The sequence below is a fragment of the Epargyreus clarus genome, unplaced genomic scaffold (assembly GCF_041222505.1).
Source record: "Epargyreus clarus isolate Ecla_fem2 unplaced genomic scaffold, WU_Ecla_fem_2.2 ptg000023l, whole genome shotgun sequence".
NCBI lineage: Eukaryota > Metazoa > Arthropoda > Insecta > Lepidoptera > Hesperiidae > Epargyreus > Epargyreus clarus.
Window position 1 is genome coordinate 9,152,323 of NW_027332230.1, and position 27,682 is coordinate 9,180,004.

The 27,682-nt window shown below is 35.1% G+C and overlaps 1 long non-coding RNA gene across 1 annotated transcript; it reads left to right on the forward strand.

Moving 5' to 3' along the window:
- Positions 1–3,794: 3,794 nt before the first annotated feature.
- Positions 3,795–4,885, forward strand: LOC140751638 (uncharacterized). The gene is made up of 2 exons (XR_012103370.1): positions 3,795–3,940; positions 4,207–4,885. It is a non-coding gene; the product is annotated as an uncharacterized LOC140751638 (long non-coding RNA).
- Positions 4,886–27,682: the final 22,797 nt, after the last annotated feature.

Consider the following 27,682-nt stretch of genomic DNA (forward strand, 5'->3'; position numbering starts at 1 on the left):
TCATGGTATAACTTATATGAAAGGCGGAATTCAATTGACCCGTCTCGTAAGTATACGATATTGTGACGCGGACGTTGCCAATTCCGAATTCTAAGTAAGAAAGATGAATTATGAAGATATTGATATACATTCCCGATACATCGATAGACAGATAGATCAACGCACAGCCAAAACAGGCGAACCTCGAATCCTGAAATAGCACATACGTTCTTTATATAGCGTAAGTGAGCACTAAGAGAGGAATTTGGAAAATTCCACCACTAAGGGAGTAAAATAGGGGTTGAAACATTGATTAAAAACCCGTCAATTTTACAACAAGTATTATTGTTTCATTTTATAATTTACGCGTACGAAATAATACTAGTATATCATGAAAAACGTATAGTTCGCGTAAAACTGCTAGTCTGCTCTGAATATAGAAATTTTAGCAAATTTTATGACTACAACTGCTCGCAACAATTTCGGAACGGACTAGCAGTTTGGCACGGACCATACCTCGTCCATCAAACCATATTGTTTTTTTATAATATAGGAGTAGCAGACGAGCATGCAGCCCACCTGATGGTAAGTGTCTACTGCCGCCCACGGACATCTGTAATCAACCCCAGATAGGATTAGATATTCCTACCTGAGGTCGGCCACAGATGCGCCGCTACCCCTGAGGACTAAGCTGGGAAGCCTCAGAAAAGTCTGTCTCCCTTACCACACCCTTCAATACGGAACACAGCTTCTACCACCTTTCAAAATATTCTCACAAGAACATACTTGGTTTATTAATAAAAAAAATCTATTTATACCCATGACGTAAACATCTCCAACTAATCGTGTGAAATTATTTGCAACTATAGTCTGATTCATAATTAGGTGTCCAAAATGTAAACAAAGGTGTTGACCTATCAAGAAAATATGTTTGAAATGGTAGTTTCTTATTTTTGTCGATATTAAAGTAATACAACAATAATAAAATAATAATTTAAATAAATTAAGATTAATTCACATTTTATTATATTTTTATCACCTCAATTTGGTTCCATACAGTAATAATAATAAAAACAAAGTTTATGGTAGAAAATTAAAATGTGATAATGGTAACACAATCGGAATCCCAAACATTTCGTGTGCCGTCATTTTTAAGTTTCGTAGCTGATATTATTCATTTTCGTAATTGTGATCGAACTTGAATGTTTTCGTTTACATAACGCGTTTGTTAAATTGTGTATATTTGTTAAAGTTTTCGTTTTTTATTGAGTTTGTTAAAGTTTTTGTTTCTTGTCAATTTTGACAGTGACATTTCTTTGTTTACATTTTGGACACCTAATTATGGATCAGACTATATGTCTTAATTAGTCTATAAACAAGAAGTGTATTTAAATTAGTCCTACTACGTCGTTCGGTTTTATTTATCAAGAAAAATGGAGAAATATACTGTTAATCAGTTCTCCTTCCTTTTTAATTATGATTATTAAGGACGTCTGTATCGTATTATTAAATTGCCAGGGGTAAAACTATTAGGCTGAAATTAGAAAAGGTTCAACCCTTGAGAATATCTGTCAGGCAAAGTTTTTTTTCAAAATTAGAAAGAATCACATTTAATGCTGGCCATGCCAAATTTAGCGTGGATTTAAAAGCATTCATGAAAAAATCAGGGATTCAATAATTTATCCTTTAAGATGCCCTTCCACCAGACATTTTTGAAGTAATGAGCTAGGGATGTGTTGTATCATATCCATTATTGAGTTTCATTTAATTTACCCTGTTATTGATATCCAATCTATACAATCTATACAATGTTAAAGATCGACATTTGACAATTACTTCACACTACAACTATTCGATATTTGATAGAAATGTGTATAGATTGAGTATTAGTAAAAGGACATCATTTTTTAAGCTTTAAGCATACTTATTATACCAGTCGTATATAACGTACATCTTTATATTTTAATCGGAGTCTAAAGCTTTATGTCGAATTTCATATAGCTACATATCATTTACAATAAAGCTTATACTAGTCGTAAAATGCCACACATTAGGTTCACATGCTAATGCGTTAGGCCTTCGAGCCAGATGGTAGCAACGAGTACATATGGATTCGTGACGGACGACCGTGAGCAACTTAATAAGAAGACTCCGAACTTGGGCTTTTAACTTTTAATAACCTTTTATACTAGCGATTTTAGCACGCAACATTCAAATGTAATCGTTGCTTGAAAGATAAATGTTAAAACTTAAAGTTATAATTATTTTCCTTTTGAATAGTTTATATTTAGTTAATAAAGACTTGATCAGTTATATTTATCAGTTAATGCATTCCACAATGCTTCACATAGTTGACGACAAAATAATCATACTTCATATTCAAGATTCATCTTAATAATTTTTAGGCTTTGTACCCAAAGGGTAAAAACGGTACCCTATTACTAAACCTCTGCTGTTTGTTAGTCTGTCTGTGTGTTTTGTCACATGGCTGTATCTCTTGAACTGTAATAGATAGATACTTCAAATTTTACAGTGTCTATTATAATGGCCGCTATAATAAAAAATACTAAAACAAAAAAGTGGTTAACAATAATAGGGGGTCCCAAGTCTCTATCCAAAAAAAAGTGTATTTATCCACATTTTTCGTACTTACTATAGATCCGTAATAGAAGGGCACTTTATATTTTCACAATGCATTATATATTTATATATCGTTCTATTTTTAAATTAAAAAAAAAACTGTGGTATGGAACCCTCGGATGCAAGTTCGCGTACTTAGCCAATTAGTATAAACGAGCATATTAAAAATAATTGTATATATTCACACTATCGATCCTACTCGATCATTATTGTAATGACAGCGCCTTATGATCGCAAACGGACAGCTCATAATCGTTACTGTGAAAGAGTTCTAAATCCGCTCTTGACCGACAACTTTGTAAATTAAATTGGCTCTGTTCCGACCGAACCGGAGAATTATACTTCTTATGGTGTTCGTAATTACCGGCCCTGTTAAAACTTGTGTCAGTTACACTGCGTTCATACATAGCGTGTTTTAAATACAATGTTATACCCATAGATTAGTAAAGATTACTCACTCCTAACAAGAAAATGTACCCAGTTTTGAGAATTGAAATAGTTGCGTAAAAAAGTTTTGCCACGGCTCCGTGCTAAAATGTCCCTAAAATATTTTAAATCATTATTTATTTATTACGTAAATGACGTAATTATTACGTAAATTAGTTATTTATTCATGAATTTTCTCTAAAAATGTTTTTATTTGCCAAGGATTCAAAAAAAGAACTTACTATAATAAGCCGTTTGTGGCTTCATTCAATTTCAAGGCGGCGAAGTATCTTTAGTAATCCATGGTTATACCTATCTAATTAGGCTGTTTACGTAGTTATTATGTACACTTTGTAGTGAGTCCGTTACTATTATGGATGTGGAAAATAACTTCATTATTAATGCTTTATTTTTATACAAACAAAGAAGATGATGTTTAGTCATAGAAATATAGTGAATTTATGATTACAGTATAAACATTCAATCAGCGGGTATTTTACTTATGTACTCGTCCTATTAAGCCGTTAACATTTTTGAACTCTTAAAGGCTTTAGGCTACAATATAAAATTTGTAAAAAGCATGAAATTATTTCTGCGGGTAGGTACACATAATAATATAGTTTGTGGGAATGCAACAAACCAATTTTCCTTATACTAGTCGGTGTTTTCTAAACTTATGTATAGCCCTTTACACCCGAGATGATATGAGCGTGAGTTTCACTTTAAAAAAAATCCCACGTGATAGCTTCTTATTTTTTGAAACGCAACCGATGCCGATCGATCGTGAGGAGAGTATTGCACGTGCTACCGGCTAAGTGAGCGGGGTGCAGGCGGTCAGTTGTGCTAGGGAGTCGTCCAAAGATGGCAGATTTTTTCGACCCGCGCACTGTCACAGGTATATAATTATTTTTGGTATTAAATGTTTAGTATCTATTATTAATTATAGCTAATTTGAAAGCTAAAAGAACACTAAATACGTGAAATTTAGTAGTTTATTCGATTAACTAGCAATTTAGATACAATTAGGTTGCAAATTTCAACTGTTACGATCGTGTGCCTACGGTTGTTGGTGCAGAATAACGTTTGATGAAAATGCTTTTATTGCTATTACCAGTTATGTGTAAGTTTCGTCAATATCAATTTTGTTTGTTTCAATTTTAGGGATACATTTAAATGACGATCAGATTTTGCCAGTGCGGGGTGAGGAGAAATGTATCGGACATTGAAGATCTTCATGAAAGTGAAGAGCTTCAACCAAATAGATTAGAAGAGTTTCAATTTGAAGAATTGTGCCCTGAAACAGATCCAGAAGCACATGCAGACCCTCAAATAGAAACTGACCTAGAATTGGATCTGGAACTTGAGCCTGAACCTCAACCATCTACTTTAAAATCATCCCTAGAAATTTCTCGCCACCGAGCATCTTCACGTCCAACACATCGAAAAATAGCTTGGAAAAGAATACGTTTTCAGTCTTGAAAAGGTCTACACATCTCTACCAACATCTCCAGTAAAGTTTCCAAAGAAATATTTTTCTTAATATTTTAATTATGAGGCCCTTGATATGTAACCAGATGCACAAATTTATATTATCTAAGAAGAACCGGTCGAAAACTTAATTTAATTGCAATAGATATGGCTAAAGTTTTCTCCATCTGCATTATCACTGGATGTATTCCCTAGCCAAGAATACCTACGCCTTGGAGACCTGGATTTAAGACGGAGGCAATAACGGAAGAAAGAAGAATGTTGATTTTCATAGAATTACGTAGTTTAGGTTTCATTGCCAAGACAGATTTTTTATAAAGACTAATGAAAATAAAGACAGTGATGTTAAATATTTCCAAATTGTTTTAATTTTCTAATATTTTTTGATAAAAAACTATTTTTTTTTGCAATTTTCACGATCGTGAGTGTGACAGTTCCCACCGGAGACTCACGATCGTGCGGGTCGATTTCTGGATTACGTATAAACTCTGGATTTTTTTTCGTATTTTTTGTGGGTCCCTTAAGCTATATAAAAAGCCGTAATAAACGTTTTGAATCGGAAATTGCGAAAAAAAATCTTCGGTTGTAAAGGGATAGTGCACACGTGTAAATTAAGTCCCTTACTTTATGATTTAACGCCAAATTGTAACAACAGTACCCTTGCCATGAGGTTTTACGTTTTGACAAATATTATGACTGTTTTGGTATTTGTCTACTTATTCGCCCATACAATTTCCTAGTTCTGATATAATCCGCTAAGGGCGCTGATTGGAAATTGTATAGGCAAATACGTAAACAAATACCAAAACAGTCATATTTGTCAAAACGTAAAAACTCATGGTAAGGGTACAGGGCATGCTTGGTTTTTTAAACAAACAATAGTGTATACAAATGACCGAAATGGAGTATTCAAATGGCAACTGGAAACAGTTTTAAAACCTTTATTGTACTATCAACATGTTCATTAAATGAAGCATGATTCTTAATTAAAATTACTTAATGGCAAGTCGTAAGATTGGCGCCAACACCGGAACCAAGCCCCCGCCCTTTCTATCGCTCTCGTCAAAGATTTGATCACGAGCACAGAAGATCAAGTCACTAAAATGAAGATGGAATAAATTATTGCTAAATTGTTAACTATCGTTGACTACTCAATCCAAGGGAGGTAACATATGAGCGACAGTGTATTGATACATGGGAATCAGTTCAGTACCCTTACCATGAGTTTATATATTCATTGAAACGTAAAAACTCATGGTAAGGGTACAGGTAACTGATGATAGGCACCAACAGTCTACAACGGTTACGACCGAGTGTTGACGACAAGCGGCTACAATAGGTAACCGCTTGCGACGTCCCCTTATCGAGGATCAGCTCCATATGTGGTAATGAAACTCAAATAGTATTAATTGGCCGGTTAAAATGTTTTGATGATATCACCCATTTCTATACTAATATTATAAAGAGGAAAACTTTGTTTATTTGTTTGATTGTAATGAATAGGCTCAAAAACTACTGGACCGATTTTAAAAATTCTTTCACCATTCGAAAGCTACATTATCCACGAGTAACATAGGCTATATTCTATACTAGTTTTTGCCCGCGGCTTCGCCCGCGTAAAAGAAAATAATATGACATACTAACATACATAAAACTGAAAATTCGAACCTTCAATGGAATGACAGTGGCGTCATCTGGAGGAAATTGGTCGTACCAACTCTGAAACCTTCGTGGGCTCATGGACAACAACTTTGCTAAAGATCATCACTTGATCAAATGCATAGTTTACGATTCAATCCTTACTAATATCGATTAAAATAATCAACTTTTTGGTCCCAAAGATCGATTCTCCGATTAATCGATTTTAGATCGCCATCCCTAGTTCCCGTGGGATTTTCGGGATAAAAACTATCCTATGTCCTTTCTCGGGTTTTAGACTATCTTTGTACAAAATTTCATTGAAATCGGTTCAGTGGTTTAGGCGTGAAGAAAAGACAACCAGACAGACAGACAGAGTTACTTTCGGATTTATAATATTACTAGTCTTTGCCCGCGGCTTCGCCCGCGTTTAAAAGAAAATAACATGAAATACTAACATACATAAAACTGAAAATTCGTACCTTCATTGGAATGACAGTGGCGCCATCTGGCGAGAATTGGTCGTACCAACTCTGAAACCTTCGTGGGCTTATGGATAACAACTTTGCTAAAGATCATCACTTGATCAAATGCCTAGTTTACGATTCAATCCTACTAATATCGATTAAAATAATCGACTTTTTGGTCCAAAAGATCGATTCTCCGATTAATCAATCTTAGATCGCCATCCCTAGTTCCCGTGGGATTTCCGGGATAAAAACTATCCTATGTCCTTTCTCGGGTTTTAGACTATCTTTGTGCAAAATTTCATTAAAATCGGTCCAATGGTTTAGGCGTGAAAAAGAGACAACCAGACAGACAGACAGACAGACAGAGTTACTTTCAGATTTATAATATTAGTAAGGATTAAGGAATTAAGGATTAAGGATAAAGATAAGGATGAAATAGAATATTAGTAAGGATGAAATATATTTACGGATGAAATATATATTAGGGGGATGAAATATATTTGATAAATAGATTTTGAGGCGGTACAAAGTTTGCCGGGTCAGCTAGTATACAATAACTAACCACTTGTAAATTGCTCTGCATGAAAACGTACATGATCAACCAAAATGAAATCGTTATTAAGTGTTCAATTGATTAACAACAGGCACAAAACATATTATTTTTTTTCTAAACATTAATATAAAGAACCGTTTGCGGTTCGACTCCGGCGGCACTACCGCCTACCTCATAACAGCAGTGTTAAAAGCTTCCGTTCCAGCTTAGTCTTCAGGGGTAGCGGCGCGTCTGTGGCTAATATCTAATCCTATCTGGGGTTGATTACACATGTCCATGGGCAGTAGCCACTTACCATCAGGTGGACTGCATGCTCGTCCGCTACTCCTATATTATAAACAGAAAATATATATTTTCTTTGACAAAAACAGCTCAGTGTTGGCTGCACGCGTACGTTATATGTATTTAGACTACAGTTTTTATCATATTCACTCCGCTGCCGGCCGAGTGGCGAAACGTGCTCAGTAATAAGAAGCAAGTTATTCATTAGTGTTTTAAGAAAAAGTTATTAGTGCCGACAAGTCATGCGGAGGGCCGTGCGCATGCGCTTGCATTTCTTTGCACAATTTTCTGGGTCAGAACACCTTAATGAAGTCCCTGAACAACTTACTTGAAAACTATTTATACTGTGGCATAAACATGACTTTGTTAATTTTTAACGACCAGCGTAATTATGATTAACCAATTATAGTACCACTGGGCGAGGGTGTCCTTTAGTGTTAGGTTATTAATTTGGGCTTTATCGCATACTTTCCACAGATAAGTATAATGAATAACAAATTTATATATAAATTGTAGAATGAGTACGCTCTATTATTAATACTAAGTACTATTATTACTAGGAACTTCTACTAGACTACTATGTCCTCTACGTGTTCCAGCAGAACTGAAAAAAATCATACCATCTATTGAAATTTTTCAAAATTCCTTGTGGTTATTTATAATTATGTAAATTTTTATCATTAATTTCTTGTTATACATAATTATATCAAGATATTTTGGTACATTGTAACACTCATTAATTTTCATAACATGAAGTGACGTCACGTCAGGGTCTTTATTAAATTGGTCCAAATACGTACCTTATTACAACTCATAGCTCGTTGTTAGCTACGAGCTGCCCACTAATTGATAGCATTCATTTACAAATTAATTAGGAAGCTTCATCATACTTGCAACGTTTTAATTAAAGAACAATACCACTATGTAGAATGACTACAGCTAAGTCGATAAAAGGAATTCAAACGAACAACGCTAGTTATTTTCCTCGCAATAACTGATTTCATTATGGTACTAACTGATTATGTTTATTCAATTGCAGTGTTGCATGATCGTGGGCCATATACGATAAATCGTGGTTTTTCTATGAAAATATACTTAATGAGATGTAGTTCACCTTTACAGAATTAGCATTAAAGCGTTACCATTAGGTATACGTAGAATTTATTCATTGCAGTGGCAGGCTAGTGTTTAGAAACTCGGCCTCTCCCTCCGTCCACCTGTACCCTTACCAGGAGTTTTTACGTTTCGACAAATATGACTGTTTTGGTATTTGTTTTCGTATTTGCCCATACAAATTCCAATCAGCGCCCCTAGCGGATCGTGTCAGAACTAGGAAATCGTATGGGCCAATACGTAAACAAATACCAAAACAGTCATATTTGTCGAAACGTAAAAACTCCTGGTAAGGGTACTGTTGGTATGTTGTCACTACCTTGGACATCTGGAGTCTCCATAGAGCAGAGGTCCTGAAGTTGATCTCAGATGCGTTGATATTGCGAACAAGGATGGTCGTCTTATATGTAAGCCAGCATCCACATCCTTTCGCCGAAGAACTTCACGTTAAAAATAGGTGTGGCTGAATGAGTACTAAGATTGATGTGGTATACCGATTTGCATATGAAAGTTTAGAGCCGCGAATCCGATCCTGTTATTCGGCTAACGAAGGCAAGGGTATCCCTTGATTATTAAAAGGAGCTCAGAGCCACCCATGGCGCCTCCCGGGTGTTAATTGGGCCGCCGTAGACAATACTAATAAGGCCCGTCCGCGCCTCTATCTGTCTAATTAAACGCGAAACTTGAGAGTAGCACCCTCGACGACGAGGGCCTGTTTGCCGAGCCTCCTGAATACACTGTAATAATACCGGCTAAGCGTGTTTGAGTGGCTCTTTTTCGGATCTCTGTAAACCCGCGTTTAATTAGCAGTATTATGCGTCTGAGTGCCGACTCCCGGCTTGTTTAATTAAGCTAAGTCAGTAACAACAATCCATTAGCGCTATTCTCCCCGGAATTCGTTTGAATATTATTGACTCGATACTGATTAAGGTTGCCGAAATTAAGGTCATTTAATATTACGCTTCGTAAACGTTACACACCGATAAAATTTTAACACCGTTTGTTTCATTGTTAATGGCGATTGTGTTCTTTGGAATTCTGTTATTATAAGAAATAATACGTGAAAAAAGTTACTAATTAACCTTTTTTCTGAAGAAAGGGACAAGGTGTTTTTAATAAGTTATCACCAATTCTTCATCTTGTTAATTACGTTCGACCATATTACTAATTTAGTTATTAGCTTTTTAATACAGTATTTCCTTTTAGAGTTAGAGGGCTGTAGTCCACGACGCTAATGAGGTGGGCATTGGTAGAAAATGATGTACGTACCTACTACACGTTAACAAAGTATTGTATACATACGAACTAGTAACTAGTAACATTGGTACATTGTAAATGTAAGTATATGTAAATAAATATAGGCGTTGGTCAGTTGGTGATCATATTGAACGCATTTCCAATAACTTCTAAGAATTGTAGGTTTTACGTTGTAATCGTAATGTTATGTTCACGTTAGCGTGTTTTATTTTTACATGAGCTAATTATGTTAAGACGGGCGTTCGGATATCCCCAGTGTCTCGGATGCTCTTCCGGCACTCGATCCTAATTACAGATAGCGCAGCCTCCCGCCTCATCTCGTTCGTCTCGTGCCCGCCCGCACCGACAATGAGAACATCGTTATCATCAAAAGTTAATATGATTATTTTTTATGAAAAAATCTCGTTGCATTTTAGATTAATGTGGAGTGTGAAATTTGTATAATGGATGTGGTAGGCTAGGTAGGCTGCGTATGTGTTTTCCACAAATTCTTAAAGTTCAGATGACCATTCCTGTAAAGCTGTATTCTGTTTTGAAGATGGTCTTGTCTACATCCCAATTTGGCTGCAACTAAGAATAACAAAAACTCAGCAAGAATTTTCTGATGAAGGTAGTACTTTAAAGAAATGCATGACCCATCTGTCATACGAGTCTGTTCTGGGTCTGAACAGATCTGTAGGTAGGAGGTTCCATGGCAATCATGACACAGAGAATACCGTAACAGCATTTATTATTTCAATAAATTAATTCACTATAATAATCCAGTCAAATCTATTATAAATATTGTCAATTCAATATTTTTTTTATAAAAGTTAGAGATGATTTGTGAATTTATGTAAACACAAATATAGCCGTTACATTTTTAGCCAAACCACGCCATGGTAACGTTGAATAATAGATACGTACTACATATATTAAATCTATCTACGTTAGCAAAAGGTAGCTGCCACTCGTGTAATTCCAATCAGTATTCAAATCGATGCAAAACGCAAGATTAATTGATGTTAGCATGGCCGTAGCGCATGGCATGATTATGAATAACATTTATTTACATATTTTGTTATCCGACAAGAAATCAAAGGCTGAAACAGGATATTCTTGCCGTCAGACTCTTGACGTGATCGTGTTACGCCTTTGTTCTGAAAGGTCTGAATAGCTCACGTCACTCTCACATAGGCCATTCTATTCTAATCCATTATGATTAGACAAAACATCGGCTAGCGAAACGCAATTTAAGAAAAACAAAACAAACGCTGAGAGCGAGCGAGCTAATATAAACTGCATACATATAAATCTATCAATGGTGACGCTGGCAGAGTAAATTAATTCCACTGAGCTACGCAGTTGCGTTTTGTTAGTTTCTTTCTTAATAAGCCAATTGCTGTCAACGTCGGCTCGCCTACGCGACGGGTGGAAACTGATTTCAGAATAGACTCCGTCGCAATCCCACGATTGATTCTAATTAACGATAGCAGTATTTATTGGAGCAGTTCGCAAACGAACCTAATTGATTTCGCTGCTCTGCCAATGTCGCATACACAGACACAAATGACTGCTGTTTGCCGTCCGTCAGTTAATATTTAACTACGCTTTGTGATTGTATCTATTGATTTGTTTCTGTGTAATTAATTGCCCGATTCGCTGGAATGTGAGCCTAAAATAACAAATCGATTATTGGTTTATTTTGTAAATGTAAATAATATTATTAGTGAAATTTCGAAACTTAGATAAACAAAGAGTACCTATTCTAAAATATGTTTACGTATCACTGCCACACAATGTCACTGTCTACATGTCACAATTAGGTAGGTACCCGTCAAAATATTAAACTATGGAATCAAATACATACTTATCTAAATTTAAACAGACATGCAATAACTAAAATTAAATTAAAATTTCTAAAAGATAAAAACTTTATTCTTATCGATCGTTGCATCATTCAACGTAGGAATTATAGGACATGCAGGCTATGTTCTATCAAAATCAACCCGATTGTTGTCACCAGACTGGGCTAGATTAAAATTGCAATCAAGATAATTTGCACACGTTAACTAGCGGACACAATCATCTCTTTAATTAAACCCTGTCCATGCTGTCGTCCACCTGCCTGATAATGTATGCATCGGCTAACCCTAAACTGAAGGCTGACTACGTCTAAGCTCGTTAAACAAATTAAAGTTAAAATTAATGCACGTCTTAATTCAATTAATTTATTATTTTTCTGTTATGCGTGTATGGTAATTTGACAGTATTTGGTAACATTTGGTTTAATTAATAAAATGGTTATTGCGTTCCATTTAAATAGAAATGAACTCTCTGAAAATTTTTTACCTGATGTCTGCGTGTGTTGGAGGTATCCACAAAACAGTTATTTACAGAATATTTTAAGCAATTCATTAGAACGATGTTAATAATAGGGTGTTCCAACATTTTTAAGTACGACACCTAAACGCAATTTGGTAAAAATGGTGCAGAATGGGTGCAGTCGAGCTTCTGTAATAATACCATGTTCAAATCTTTTCAATCTCCATATTGAATCCTTTACCAAAAATTGTTACGTTAAAAACGTAATAATGATAATTTACAAACCTATCAGGCTATATCCGTGTACTAGGACTACTAACCGTTAAACTTATACAGCACCGAATGGCTCCTGAAGGATGAATTTAGGGTCTTACTTTAGATCATTGAAGGTCGTTATGACATAACTAAAAAATCACACTAAAGTACTCTAAAAAGTAACGTTAACATAAGAATGAGTCAGTAATGGCTTCATTAATTAGTAACCGTAATAAAATAGAAAGAACAGTTCAAATAATTGAATTAAGAGAGACGAGTTAAAAATGTAACGATCTAAAGACACTGGGAATCAAATGCTTTATAGAATTCGTTCGTGCGGGTAATTAAAGCCAAGCGCCGTAATAAGAGGCCGGCAACACTAATTAGGCACCACTGCTCCAGAACTGTATACCTAACTCTCCCAATTAGCAACTACGTACGTCATCTTACAATTAAATCCGTATAAAAATTAGATCCACGTAATGAACAAAACAGCTCATTAATTCGCCGGCAACAATATCATTGTACAACTATGACGAAACTCGAAACGTTATCTCATTTCTTAATATACTTAATGATTACGAACAACACATAAATTCCAATAAAATATCCGAGGCAATTTCGTATATTGGTATAACCTAATCAAAGTCCAATGAAAATACCGTACGCTGTAGCTCATTAGTTAGAATGTACGGAACGATACTCGGTAAAATTAGTTTTGGTAACCATTTCGCCTCCATAAATATAATTGCGTTCCACTTATTGCCCATAAAGGGAAGGGAACGTGCGAACGGCCCTGTTGCAAAATTGTACAAAAGGAAAGTAATATTAGGTGGAAGTAGACGCACTGCTACGGCCATGTTTCGGTGACTGGAGCGGGCTTTCAGATAAATTATTTATCAACTGTATAGCAATTTTCTTTATGACTCCTCCGACGGAGCAGAGCAATTTGCTCGCGAAAGAGATGCGTAAACTTGCAAGGACTCCCAAATTGAGAATGGAACAAAGAGGCCAGTAAAGATTTCAATAAGATACTGGACCAAATTATACTTTTCATGCGTAATTGACTGAAACATTTAACAACATTTTAATAACATCACAATTTTGAAGTGTAGCCATCTGTGGTTCCAGTGAAGTAGTATCATTGCCACAACTCTTTTTGCTGCAAAGCAGCAGGGTTATAGTGTTTAAAGATATGATAACGCTAATTTTCGACCGACCGTCCCAACCTTCTCAACAGGTGTAGATGATTAGCTATGATGAATTAATACATGATGTTTAGGTAGGATGCCTATCCTATTTGTATTAATATTCCAATTAATATGGTGGTAAACGACAATGAGATGCATTGGTCAGTTCGCATCAGACGGATTGCATTTTAAGTATAAAAAACTTGCGCTTAGTACTTACTAAGCGCAAGTTTTCCGTTTGCTAAGCGCGACTCACACTTGTGAGTCGAACACGCATTCAGATGGTTCCGCACCATCAAATTTTCAACTTTATTTATTTTTTACATTTGTCATCATAGCCACTACAGAATGAAATAAATTGTGAAAATTCAAAAGTTTCTACATGTTACGATTCAATAGACAAATTCCGAAAAAAACTAGTTTTGTGTATCCCGTCCTTCCTTTATTTCAAATTGTTTTTTAATTTTAGTGATATAGAGATATAGTGATAGAGAGATGTAGTGATATAGTGATAGAGAGATATAGTGACCCTAATAAAACCTCTCTGTAAAAAAATTAAATGCCTATCTATTAATATTGTTCAAGAGATAGAGCCCTATAACAAACGGACGAATATTTTAGGCTCCCGTTTTGCCCTTCTGGATACGGAACCCTAAAAACTATTTAATACAGCAAAGCAGTTTCATATCACGTCTACAGTGTCTTTTTACTGGAGCTATTTTAAATTAATTGAGAACAAACAGAGCTACAAGCGCATACACATGTGTCTCATTAGTACAACTATTGAAATGAAAACATAGTCGCACGAAGTTAATTGACTTCGATACAACGAAACATTTTTCATGGTTAATTAGAATTTATTATCCTTTTTTACAGTACATCAACTTTAACGTAACATTAACGTAAAATAAGACGATTGATTGATCTTTGAAGTGAAAACTTCGCACATGAGGTAAAACAATTTTAATTGATGTGTGAAATCTAACAATACGCACTTGGCCAATGTGGTTGACTATGGTTTTACCCTTCTTACTTTGCAAGGAATTCCGTTCCAGCAGTAGGACAAAAATAGGTTGAGAACGACGAATTAATACCACAATTACAAATTTAACAAAAAAGTTATTTCGTAGTTTTTAGTATTGACTACTTGGACCAGTCTCTATCTATATTTAAAGATGTTTAAGGATATTTAAGGACGTTTATTTAATTTTTACAGAGCGTCTAGTCATTTATGTGATAATTCAACGTGTGGCGAACTGATTGAGAGGGGGGAAGGCCAGCCCGCCGCAGGCACTTCCAATTTCCGTAATTGTGAATTCATCAAGGAAATTGACTGGTAGCGCTATGGAATCTACTATTTATTTTTTAGTACGCACCCACACAAACAACTGGGCCATCGTTTGAAAGATTGATACGATTTCGGGATTTACAGTCAATTTACACGTAAACCATTAGTTGTTATTGGATACGAAATAATAATAATTTAGATAGATCTTTTAATCACAAATGCCTATCACAAATAAATATAAACATATAAAGCTCTACAAAAGTCATAAAGTTAAATAGAACTTTACGAAAAAAATCTTATATATATCATCAATTAATATTCATTAAATAAAATCAACTCTTTTATACGAAAATTCCCTACTTGTGTCTTACTATGTTTACCAAAACATAATTTGTAAATACCATGAAAAACAAAAAAAAACTAATATTCGACAATTATTTTATCATATTTTTAAAACATAATACAAGTATCAATACAGCCAGTCTCAGGTGACGGTGAAGGTGAAGGTGTTATAAATGAACCTATGTAAAAGGGAGAAACCATGAAGAGACGAAGCGAGTTCGCTAGTAAATAAAAAGCTGCGGTGTTCGGTGTAATTGATGGCGACCGGCAATCAAATTAGGCTCCGTCGCGGGTAATCGGCTGAAAGCTGCCCGACAGAGAGCTTTTGTAGGTCGACCGAACAACGGATGACCGCCCGTGGGCTTTAACACGAGAATTTTCTGCCTCCATCTAGATTGGTTTGTGTTGACTAATGTATTTTTATAAAAGTACACTGGTAGTATTGGTTTAATGAAAGTGACACTATGGTTAACGACACTATGGTCTTCTTTTAAACAATAAATAAAGTGAGTGTAATTTTTTTTTTTTAATTTAGTAATTAATAATGCTATTTTGATATTAATGTAAGTAAGTAATAAAATTATTTGGAGAGTGAGCTTTGTGCGGTGGGTCCATATTTCCATTTCCGTTTGGCTGTAAACTATTTTTAATTTGGATTCTGTATTGAGTCCCATTTTTCTGTAAATCAATGTACGACTTTCTGTGTTCTTTGCCCCAACTCAATACTGTCCCAATGCTGGGCACGGGTGTCCTCCCAAAAAATATAGATTTAGGTCTCCGCATTAACCAAACGACTGGTAGACCTCATACTTATACATCAGTTTTAATATCTTCACGCAGTTTTCCTTCACTGCTTAAACGTGTGATAATTAATTTATAATTTTCATTTGTGTTTAAATATATAATGGATTGCCAATAAAACTAGCAGTGTGAACGTGCATAATGTAGTTAAAGCGAGGAGCGCGGGCGAAGGCGGGACAACGAGCCGTCATTAGCGGTCCAGAACCGATCCCAGTCGCAGCATCCGCCGTCCGCTCAGCTTTTATCATAATTTAAGTTTTCCATTAGCCGTAATTGACGCGAACATCGTTCGTCGCTTACGGCTGCCCCGGATCGCTGCTACGATTGTTATTTTTGGATAGATAAATATTTCCTATTTTCAAAAGGCCTTCCCGACCTTATGCCTTTTAATTGACAATCCTATTAATAATTAATAAGAATTATGGCACATTGCTTTTATCTTAATGCGGCTTTTAACGGTACATTTGTATTCGAGAGACCATTCCGATATAATTTCCAACGGCGCGACTGTCTCGCTAATGGAGAAGTATAATGTAATTTACTAGTGATGTGTAAATTATTCAGTTGATAACATGCATACTTTACTTGATAGTTAAAATTGTAATCCAATTAATTACGATTGTGAAATTATCAGAGATAGACTGCGTTGCAAGTTGATTACTACTGGTAGTAAAGTCGTAGTCGAGTTCTGGTTGTTGACTTTTAGAAGGTGACAGTTTCTGGCAGTCAGGCTACTATTTCCGAAGAAAGCATGCTCCAAGGAGGATATAACAGCATCACACAAGAAAGCACTGTTGCGTTCGTTTCGAGATGCTAAGGGATTTTCTCTATGCGTACTGGGACCACCTAGGATTTTTCATATAATTCGACCTTTTCTCCAGAAAGTCGTGTATCTTTAGAACATTCGCAGTCGATACCAAAAAAAAATAGACGCAATCGAACAACGCATCTAAGTTTGAGCGGTATCTGAGTAAAACGACTATAACTACACAATACAAATTATTAAGAGTGCTCGGCATCACGGGAACGCTTTCAGAAGTAATGAATTAGAAAAGTTGCGCAGCACTCACGCGGATTGAGCCTCGCTCGGCGTCGCTACAACATTACTTTAATTAAATCTATTTGAACAACAAACTTTAATTAAATTTCATCCAGCAGTTAGGCGTCGCGGAGGAATAATCGCGCAATTAGAGCGGCCGTGAGCGTCGCCTTACACGCTCCCAGTTAATTAACTCACTTGGGCGACCTATCCGACTCCGTTGTATCAACATAATAACGCATACTGAACACACCACACTAACACTAAAGTGTTAAACACTTTAATATTTTTGTTTGAATTTAATTGCGGATGGGGTTGTATTTTGAAGCTATTCTTTTTTTTATAATGTAGGAGTAGCAGACGAGCATGCAGTCCATCTGATGGTAAGTGGCTACTGCCGCCCATGGACATCTGTATACAACCCCAGATAGGATTAGATATTCCCACTTGAGGTCGGCCACAGATGCGCCGCTACCCCTGAGGACTAAGCTGGAACACCTCGGAAAAGTCTGTCTCCCTTACCCTTCAAACCGGAACACAGCAGCGCCTAACACTGCTGTTATTAGGTAGAAATAGGTGTGGCGGTGGTGCCACCGGAGTCGAACCACAAAGAGTTCTACCACCTTCAATATTCTTTGTAGTTAGTATAATTTTAAAAGTTTACTGCGACCAATTTACCTGTTTGATACAATTTGGTATGTGGAAATAATTACGATGATGATGAAGACATTCGATATAGATTTTTTTAGTATTTAATTTGAACATGGAATGCTTCTGATAGAACCAAACGGATCGAACTACTAGATATGTAGAGATGTTGATATATTTGAGTTGTAACCAATTATCACAAATATCTCATGATCTATTGCCAAACGTTCTATCTTTCAAATCAATATACTACCTACTCTTGCGCTATAAATAAATTGGAAGCGAGCAAAAAAACTTCTTCATATTAATTCCTCATCAAAAGTAAAGGAGCCCATTTGAATGATTTCATTACTTAGGTATTCCTAGTGTCCGTGTACCTTAACTTCTGGCCGACTTATTCATTCCATACTAACACAATGCAAGCTATGTTGCGTAAAGTGTTTTCATTGTACAACATTAATTGTTTTTCTAACATTAACATGAGTTTGCTTATGTGGTGTTAAATATAGAAATAATTTTAAACATTTCTGCTTTTAAGTGCAGATATTCCACCTTCGATAATGACTTTTTTAGCTAACCAAAGAATTGAAGCTTCATATACCAGATTAATAAAACCTAAGCAGAAAGTAATAACACTAACTAATGTCCGAGGTAAGTACTAACATATAGCGAATCTACTAAGTGTTCGCCTGATCCATTATGCGCACATCGTAACGTATAAATAAAGGCAAAAACTCACAGGATCCATTAAAAGTATTGCTGCGGAGCGTCGAGTAATGTGGATATGACAGCAGATGATTCGATTTATTTTTAAATTATTTCCAATAAAGCTTTCAGACCGTCGGAGTAAATATGTTACGTAAACCTAATAGCGATCGTTTATTTTTACGACACTATATGTTGCGCTTATATTCGCGTTAGTATATCTTACACATAGTGTGAATATAAATGCCAATGACCGTAAGTAGGAGTATCGTAAAAATAATGATGTATAAACAATGCTAGGGCCTATTACTTGTCACGCGGGATATGCGGGATTATGTGTCCACATGCGTTTCTCACCCGCATCTCGCATGCATAAATTAATCCGATGAAGTCGCGTCTCGTAAGCGTGTGCTTTATGTTAAAAAAATATCTATGACACGATAACATTTGAGTGGCACACTAGCGGGCCTAAAAACACGAAGGTTCTACCCGCGTGATACAAAACGGCCCTTAGACTGTCTAGCTTGTACAATAAAAATCTTAATTGCGATCGTGTAGTATCCACTAAATATATATTTTCATCCACATACAATTATAAAAGATTAATAATAATTTATTCATTCGGTATCATAATTATGTACAATTTACGTCGATTAAAGGATTAATTTAGGCCCATTAATGTCAAGAGAGTTGTTAGTAAAGTTTAAACATTATTATGTCATAGTTTGTCTTGAAGTAACTTGAACCAACGCAAAATTGTCTATTATTATATGATAATGATACCTACGTAAGACCTATTAATACTTTACGGGGTTTGCCAACATATTGGCGATTAGATAATAATGAAAATTATGAAACTCCCACAAGTCATTATTTGTTACGTGTTTGTGTATTAAAATTCGTAATAAAAACGAAGTTTCGGGGAACAAATATAGTTTTATTGTGAATAGCAATGATAAATCATTAACGAGGTACTTATAATTCTCCTAGTCCATCTAATGCCTAGGCAAGAGGTGACTAAAATATGCTCTACTACCCATCGTGATGTTCTCCCAAGACACTAAAGGCCTGTTAAAGATTTCCCCATCACCAAACACATTGACAGAGTTTTTTGGATAGCTGAGAGTTCTGATAATGAAGTTGACTGCCAGTCTATATCTTTGCTAAATAGAAGTAACATCGTAGTGGATTATGCCCTATTCTTGTTTATAGAATGTTTATAGAATTGTTTATAGAACCGGTTCAAATAATTATGTTATTGGATCAAGTGTGCACGTGGAACTCTTAAAGTCAACGCATCGATCGAATAAATACTATCCTTATTGCCTGCATTTTAAAGTAGTCTATGCAAATCTTAAATTGGTGATTTTATTTTATATTACTGATGTTGATGATGAAATATTGAATACTGCTATTATTTTAAGTGGACAGTTACAAACAAAAATCTTTTTTAATTTTCAGTACTGTATCTGCAAGAAAAATAAATGAATAAAAATGCAATTTTATTTTAAGTAACTCGTAACCGACATAAGCGATACCACAATTAATGAATACCAAAATATTTTTGTATTGATAGCTACACACTTAAAAATCAGTTATATTTAAGTGAATTCAATATAAAATATAGAATATTTTAGTCCATTCCACTGTAATCCGTCGTCGTCAAGCACTTCCGTAAGAGAGTGGGCGTTATAAAGGAAACCGAGCGCGCGCTGACCGGGCGCCGCCACTGGCTTTGATTTGACGCACACTACGTCTTTACGACATTTCACTTTTTTTTTATTAAATAGCAACTTTTACACAACACAACGAAACACTAAGTAGTGAAAAGGAAGCCACGAGCGTGATTCTGAAATGGTAATATGTTGGATATTTATTTTTACGAGGCACATACATTTCATATGGAAAATCTTTTTCTAGCTTTAAACCCTTACATCTGCGTGCCACACGTGTCGCCATGGAACATACACGCTACAAAGCTGTATTAAAAATACGAAAACTATAATAGGTATATCTTTATATATATATTTCTTATGTGCGTGTCACTGAACTCCTCCTAAACGACTGGACTGATTTTGATGAAATTTGTTGTGTGTGTTCAAGGGGACTTGAGAATGGTTTAGATTCACAATTTAGTCCGTGTGAAAAGGTTTTTTTAATTAATTTTTAATTCGTAAGTAGTTGTTGATTTTGGAATGTTTTACATTGGATTAGCTGCTATCTATTTTTCATACTCCTAAGTGATAAGGGTTGTTCACCCTTAATATTTTTTTCATATGGCAACACAACGTTTGCGCGGGTCAGCTAGTGTATAATATAATCTCAATACGTGGTGCGAACACTCTAAAAAACGTACGAAACGGTAACTCATTGCGTATTTATCTATAACTATTAAAGATTATGCAATATGTATATGCAACACATGTTAATAAAATTTAAATGGAATAAGAGACTTATCTGAAGTAGATTACAGGCGCTATCATAGATGTAGCATTCGTTTAAGTAAAATTTTCTTATCAGAAATAGTTGTAGTGATTGCACTAGATGTTCTAAAGTACGAACCAAGGATTGTTTTACTACCTAGTACAAAAAAATATTCCATTGACGCACCCTACTACTTAAACCGACAATGTTGCATCCATATGATATTGAAAATTTATAGTATTTTTAAAAATTAATTCTAGTAATTTATACCCATCATAAACTTAAGGCGGCGAGACACGATAAAAATTAACTTTAATCGGAGACGCCTTTAAAATTAAATTTAGTATAAAAATATTAAGTACGACAAAGCCAATCACATGAAAACATTTTTAACTTTTATCTCTGATTAAAATACTCGCAAAATGGTAGTCTGAAGTACACGGAAAAATAATAAAAGTCAAAAGAAACGAGTTCTTAAAATGTCGCCATCTCGTTTTACTGCTCCGAAATTTATTAGTCGTAAATACTGTCTCAGTGTATGTGGTTTTAATGTAGCTATTGGTCTCATTTTACAATTACCTTCACCCGGATAAATTGAGTGATCTGGAGACATTTTAGCTTTAATTGGCTCTTAATACAAGTGCTCCACTTATGTCGTAGGCTTCAATCTGGTTTTTAATTGTTTATGTACTATTTAATCATGAAATTGCATATCTTACTTAATTATAGATACGGTAATTTGGTTTGCACAACTTTTCGTTATTTATGTTTAAGTAACTTAATTGTTATTTAAAAGTTAAAGTTAATTAAAAAGTTAAAGTTTTATTGACTTTAATATTCTTATCAGTCACCTCTTAGACATAATGTACGACATTCATTAAAAGTAAATTTATAATTATTGATAATTTGAACGTAAAGTATTCTTTAATTACCTGCATAATTAAAGATACTTTTAACTAAAATAATTATTCGCTATCGCGCATACAATTCGAAAGCGTTGGTATTGCAAGTTGTGACCATAACAGTTCCTTGTTTGTTCGTACTTGCACTGGACCTTTCCTTTAGTCATACCTAGATATAGTCATTCCTAGAATAGAATAGTCATTCCTATATAAGGTTTATATTTCTACTAAATTAAATGAAAACATTTCAATCAATATCTGTTTCTAAAATATTCTACCTATCTATTTTACTATTATTATTTTATTACGTAGGAATAGTGGACGAGCATGCAGTCCACCTGATGGTAAGTGGTTACTGCCGCCCATGGATATCTGTAATCAACACCAGATAGGATTAGATATACCTAACTGAGGTCGACCACAATTCGCCGCTTCCTCTGAGGATTAAGCTGGAACGCCTGGAAAAAGTATATCACCCTTATCCAGGTACGCCCTCAAACCAGAACACAGCAGCGCCTAACACTGCTGTTATGAGGTAGAAATAGGTGTTGCGGTGATGCCGCCGGAGTGGAACCACAAAGGGTTCTACCACCTTAAAATTCCACCTATTCCATTAATGCCTATTATCTCGTAATAGGCTCACCTGCGTTTTCAAAAATATTACAACACCTTTCTGTGAATGTAGTATTGATGAGAAAAGTAGTAAAAGCTGAAAAAAAATACTTTCTCACGTTGAATATTTGTAAGAATTAGTATAGGAATTAGGTATTCTAATGCAAACAGATTGGAATGGAAACGCAGGATACCATTACACAGCCTTATTTCAAAGGGACCGTTTATTTTATTGAAGCACCTACTTATTTCTAATGCATTTTTTGCTCCTCACTCCTTAAGAACATTTATACAGCTGTAAGACGAGTTAGTTGAGTAGTTCTACGTAGAAATGTTGTTATTCCTTTTCATTCAGATTTAATTAGAAACGGCTTATATGAGACTACTGTTATGTAATTGAACATTCTGATATGCCCCTAATCCGCTCTTTAACGTTACGCACTTGGATTTAGATAATCAGATAAGCTGTTAATTGAAATGCTCTCATACTTGTTACATAGCCTACGTAGATATTATATTTTGAAATATAACTAGACATCATCACCTACACATTACTGTCTCACTGCTGGGCACTCTCCTCTCAGAATGAGAAGGATTAGGCCAAACTTAAACACTGGCTAAGTGTATATTGGTAGACTTCACATACCTTTGAAAAGTTTTTTTTAGGATTTCTCAGGTATGCAGGTTTCCACACAATATTCTCTTCCAAATTTCTATTATAATTATTATACAAAACAAACTGACTGACTGCTTAAAATATAGCTTACGTCTCTACCACAATTCGGAATTCACGAAATACCTCATATGTTAAAATTTGTCAAACCGTTTGGGCTGTAGGCTGTATCTAAGAATGAGACATACATACATACATACGTTCGAAAAACATTACTCTCCGCAGTCGGGTAAATAGGACATTTCTTCTATTGGTCGTACTAGTCGTCGTCGTAGTTCACCTGTTGATTGTAGTAATTGTGTCTCATGGACATCTGTAACCAATCACATAATATCAAATAGGGGCTCTACCTGTAGGACTACCATGAGTTTACAAAAGTATTACTCGCTAGCGACTGCGTAAAATAAATGTATGAAAAATTGTACAGCGCCTCTGGTGGTTACTCGTAGAACTAAAATCCGTAGTGACGTAACTCGATACGTAAAAAACCTATCGAAATCAAATCGCTAGCGAATGTCATTATGATCTATTGCCATACAAATTCGGTCCCATGAGTCATTAATTTGACAGACGTTGTCAAGAAATACCGTAACGATAGTAGTTATGTTATTCACTAGCAAAATGACAATAGTTTTCTATTTACCATTTCTATAGTGGCGTTTCTATGCCAACTCATGAAGCCGATTACAGATGCGTTGTCATTTCTGAGAACAAAGACGTTCATCTTATGTGTTATTCAACTGACATGTTTTTCATTTATAATATTGTATTAAATTTGACAATATAAGTACACGAATTCAATTTAAACATAAAAACAATTAAAATCGTTTTTTGAACATGTTTTAAAATCAATAAAATACAATACTCACAATAAACAACACCAATTATCATAAACGGACAATGAAACTTAGTTTATCGGTATTGAATCGGTTCGATGGTGGCAAAAACTTGGGAACGCAATGCGTGAGCGTTGGCATCTGGCCACTTGCAATACGGCGGTTTAGGGATGAAACGATATATCGAAAGTTTAACATCGATGTTGTCGACCCTAAGATATTGATATTTTCATCTAACCTAACCTAACCTAACCATCGCCTATTCTATATTACCGCGTGTAAAAATATTGAAATATCTGTACCGGATTTTTTTTTACGATTAGGTTCGCGAAGAAAAATATAACATTATATGTTTTTAATTTATAATTGATAAAGAAGGTTCTTATTTTATGATTTGGTGAAAATTTTGTATTGTCGTAAAATTTTCGATAATATCGATATTTTAGGCAATTCTACATATACCCATATCGATAATTTCACCAACTTCCCTACGGAGGTTGCCAGCAACAGGCCTCATTAGGCTACCTGCACGTCCTTCAATGGGCCCTCGGCAATATTGACCATATAACATTACAATGTCCAAGAATATAGTCTGGTTAAGAAGAACCGCATTGAATTCTTAAACGAAAACAATGGGAAGTTCGTTGGAACATTTTAGGAGTAATTGCTGAAATAAAAGTAAATACAGATACGTAGGTATCTAAAAAAATTTAATGGATCTTTAAAAATACCTGTATGTTAGGTAGCTTTTCGAACAGAGCACTTGCTCAGAATTGCTTAGTAAAAACTGAAATCACTTTTTTCATTCAATCACACATGAGGTATTCTTGCTTTGTGGTGTACCTCATAGAAGGTGAAGTTAGATGAGGAATTCCCCATCTACATATTCGCTTCCGCTTTGCTCGCCGCTTTCTACGATTAAGCCGTAAAGGTGGGCCTGTGACAACCTCTTACGGTTAAATTAAATTAAACTGTTATACTTACTCAAGTTAAATAAAAAATTTAAGTTAATTCGTAACCTCTTAGAGGGCGGTAAAATTTCAGACAAAGCCGAAGCATCGTTTAGTCACTATACGTAAATACTAATTGGTCAGAGAAATTGGATTAATTACAATATTTTACAGTAAGTTTTAAAATAACATAAAAATATATTTATAGAATTTAATTGTTGCTTCTTTATTTTATTTACCAAGTTTCTATATTATACAAATAAAAAAGCGTTATTAATAAATCATTTATGGGCACTATCAATACATTAATTGCGAGTGCGACACATTAATCTTATTGCCTTATTACCAGGAAACTGTATCTGTATCTATAAAAATATTTCACCTGAAAAAGATGACAGAGCCGTAGACATAGCAGACTTTTTCCGTGCTCTAAATTCATTAGAAACCTTGCGCACGCGCATCCGTCGTATGCGCACGAACGTCGCGCGGTGCGCATTCCGAGCTTTTTGCGCGCCACTCAGTCTAACGAGATTGAAATTATCACAGGGGCTTACTACCATCTCTTAAAAGAATATTATTTTAATCATACATTGAAATTTCGTACCACGACCTCGTTAATGTAAGATTGTTTTTATAATATTACAATAAGCAGTTTTGTATTGTGTCGCTCGAAATTATTCATTCCTTTTGTTTGAAGGAATTTAACTTTTTAAGCAAAATATGACTATTTTAATAAGTAAAAAATGAATGAGGGTTTAAGTTTGTTCAACTGCATATAACGGAACACAATCAAGACCGTGGTACGAGAGGGATGACACTAGTTTCGATATCTCGTTTCCTCTTGAATAAGGAATAAACAAATTACTCATTCTTTTACATCACTCGGCAGGACTAAAACAATACTATAATATTTTAAGAAGGTCGTGGTACGAAAGAAAATAGTGTTGATGCAATATTGAAATAAAACTTCCAGACCTATGATGGTTTTTAAAATATGGTGGTAGGCCCCCTGGCCGTCCAAAGAGACTTTGTTTCGGAGAATCAAAAAGAACTAATGAATAATACCCTAACGTCTGTGTTTTTCAACGTTCAAAGACGCGTTCAAAAGTAATGGCAGCGCCAAATACCTTTCACGCTGCAATGTTTCGTATATTGTTTTATTTTTTTTCAGACGCTACAAAAATAATTTTGAATTTAACAATAGTATTTTTGGCGCACACCACACAGACACACCAAATTATATGAAAAAAGTATCAACAAATAAAAGCTATACTTTTATTTTTTTTAATAGTAAATAAAGTCGTTTATAAAACGGCTGCATGCATTATACGATGGTATAATGCATGCAGCAACACGGGCGAAGTCTAGTGTAAATGGAAATATGCGTTGAAACAGTTTCCCTACTTATGGCGCTGTCGCCTGCACCATATACAGAAAATAAAACCGAACTACCGATTACACACTAATTGATAATACTAACATAACTCTGTCCCTCTTCCTACCATGCCCTTACCTTACAAAGTCTTAGTTAGTACGACCAATTAAAGTTCTCCAAAACGGGAGAGCCCTCTTTTTGCGATGTGCGCTCTTCGCAGATACCGACGATTTTGGGACATGTGGAGCATTCGTGGAATAATCCGAAGCTATTTTCTTTTTATTTATTTCTTGCTTTAAAGTCAATTAATTTTAATCAGACATCGACGCAATATGTATTACAAAAGTATGGTGCCTCTTTTGAAGTAGTTTTATATTGTGATATTTATATAGACATATTTTTAAGCTGAGTTTAATGGAAGCCAAGAAATAAACGTCATTATATGTATTGTGGCTTGTACAAGTCGTGGTCCAGATGTTGATTCTACACATATGTATACCTCTGAATTTTCACTAACGTGCATGTTAGACGTTAAATAAATTATACTAATAAGTTATACTTTAAATAAATTAGGTACTTGAACTTCAAGTCATGGAAAATTCCATTCCACCTGATGGTAAGCGAATTGGTTAGTGGTTGAAGACCTGAATTTCACATCTTTCAGAACTATTTTCTTTTAATTTTCAGATGTGTAGTAAGAGTCCTCGTGATGTTTTCCCTCGCCAGTTTAGCAAGTGATAATTAATTTCTAACACGCACTTACATACACAATAAGTGTAAATTTACGAATGGTTAATCATAGAGACGGTAAGCAATAAGCAAGTATCGTGATTAGGGGTGGACACGCTTCTGATTGCCAGCCCAATTGGGTATTATCCGCCGCCCGCCCTAGGGAAATGTTTAGCGGGGAGAATCAAGTCATCAAATAGAGAAGGAAACATTCAATCGATTCAATTGTTTGTTTTCCTTGCCTTCTTACAACAATGTTACAGAGGAAAACAATATTATTTGTACTTTATAAAAGCAGTATACAGTTTGCGCTCAAGCACAGTTGATACAATTGTTAACGAATGTTAAATCAGTACTAATCAATCACTACTAATCAAAGCTACCTTCTATTATAAATAAAAATAAGAGATACCTGCTTATTGACAACGATTTTGAAACTTCACATGGTGAGGTGTTTACAAATAAGTATCGAGTTAGGAAAATTAAGTAAGAAGATGCTTTTATAAGCAAAGCTCTCTTATTTACAAAAGCATTGCCAACAAATAGCTATGAAATGCGAATGGCGCATGATAAGTTGATAGATGATGCTCAGTTGATTTCTCGCCCAATTGTATCCATTTGCACGAAGAAACTAATGAAGCGACCCCAGATCCTTAAAAGTAATCGAACAGATTCTTACCTCAAGCGAACAAAGCCGCCTTAGAACAGCAGCGCAGCGTATACAAAGAGCCGTGCAATGCGAGTAGCGCATGATTAGCGGTGG